Genomic DNA, 2,105 nt, shown 5'->3' on the forward strand with positions numbered 1-2,105 from the left:
GATGAGTGTCCTGTCTTCAATGCTGAACCCTGACTAGGAAGATTTGGGAATCCAGGGCTTGTTTCCTCTGCCAGAGTTGCAGGGTCAGGGCAGGGCTGGATTTTTGTGGGCACAAAGAAGCCTTATTTGCATATCTTCCTGCCATAACATGCTCTGTAGCTGGACCTGGACAGAAGGCGGTACTCAGTGTAGATATAAAACACCATACACACTGATGACTGTCATAGAAACTGAAGCATTAAAGTAGCTCTGCTGGGGATTCACCACCCTATATTTAGTTCTCTTTTCACTATATGCACAGGGAATGCTGTGTTTCCACACTGTCATGTCTCTTTAGGATCAATGTGAAAATAAAATGCTCCACACATTCTTTGTGTCTATAGGTGTCCAGTGTTTCTAGATATTAGCTCTGTCTGTCCCTCTGTCTCTGCTGGACATGGCTTCTTCCTGAGGTGAGTCTTGCATAGGGTCACACCTGCTTCTAAGTGGAACTCCTTCACTGTTTTAGGAACACTTGAGAATTTACTGATGGTAGTTTTACTCAGTTCTTTTTTTCTCTCTTTTTGTTACTTAAAAATAATGCCAGTCAAAATTCCCACTACCTCCCCTCCTCCCACTTCCCTCCTGCTCCCCAATTTACCCTCTCCTTACCCCCTCCAGTCCTAATAGAGGGTAAGGCACCCTGCCCTATGGGAAGTCCAAGGTCCTCCCCCCTACATCCAAGCTTAGGAATGTATGCATCCAAAAAGAATAGGATCCCAAAAAGCCAGTACATGCAGTAGAAACAAATCCCAGTGCCATTATCATTTGCTCCTCAGTCTGCCTCAACTGTCAACCACATTCAGAGGGTCCAGTTTGATCCCATGCTTGTTCATTTCCAGTCTAGCTGGAGTTGGTTAGCTAGCATTAGCTCAGGAACACTGTTTCAGTGGGTGAACCAAACCCTCACAGTCCTTACTGATCCCATAGTCAGACTGATGACTATCTTGAATATCATCATAGAACCTTCATCAGATGACAGATGGAGACAGAGTCCCACATGGGAGCACTGGACTGAGCTCCCAAGGTCCAACTGAAGAGCAGAAGGAGGGAGAATTTTACTCAGATCTTAGAGATGCTGTCCTACAGCCTCGGGAAGTTTGTAAATGTGATGTTTCTTGTTACTGTCTGTCTTCCTCTCAGTGGTTGCTATGGAGACAAGTTTATATTTGAAGCACTCAATTGTTTGCATTCTGAATTTCTCCCTATAATTACTTTTTATTCCCCACTTTTACTCACCCTTTCCCACCTCAAAAACAGGCAACAGAAGGTTGTCTTCATGCTGTCTTAGGTCAGTTTTTATTTCTGCATATTTATATAGTCAGCATAATGGGGACATTAAATGCAATTTTGTAATAAAACACAAATCTTTTGCATCAATTTTGTTTCTTTAACAAGACTTTGTTTTTATTTTCCCAAATTCTCATGCTTTCTACTCTCTTCATCCCCTTTCTCTTACTACACCCAACTTGTCCTTTCAAAACTTCTGTATTACCCTGTGCTTTTTCCATTTTGTACTTCACTTCAGATGTCTTTTCCTGTCTTTACTTCCATTCTAGTTCCAAGTCTACAAAACAGAAGTCAGAACACCAAACACAAACCAACAACAGAGACTTCAGAGGAATAATTATAGGAGCAATAAAAGCACTCACAAAGACACAAAATGTGAAAATCAGAAAACTCAGCTGCTGTGGGAAGGGCTGGAGTTACGGACCAGGGACCACAGCTGATGTCTGAAGGATGTGCATATCTGTGGCTGAGAATTTTGTGATCTGAGTAGCACAATGTACCTGTAAAGGAATCATTAGCTTGGACTTCAATGTGCAAAGTAATTTTTACCAAAGTGCAAATGTTCAAAGATATAATCGTGCAACAGTTATAAAAACTGTACTCTTTTATCAAGGTCCTATTAGTTTAGAAGTAGGAAACTGTGGATGGTTCATTTTTTAAGCTAACTTTGAAAAGTAACATCAATTCAAGGAAATTGTGTTTTCTTTATCACAAGTTTAAAAATAAAGAGGATGAATTATAGATTATTCAAAATTCTTACAAAGCTGTCTTAAAAA

The sequence above is a fragment of the Microtus ochrogaster genome, unplaced genomic scaffold (genome assembly GCF_000317375.1).
Source record: "Microtus ochrogaster isolate Prairie Vole_2 unplaced genomic scaffold, MicOch1.0 UNK155, whole genome shotgun sequence".
NCBI classification, from domain to species: domain Eukaryota; kingdom Metazoa; phylum Chordata; class Mammalia; order Rodentia; family Cricetidae; genus Microtus; species Microtus ochrogaster.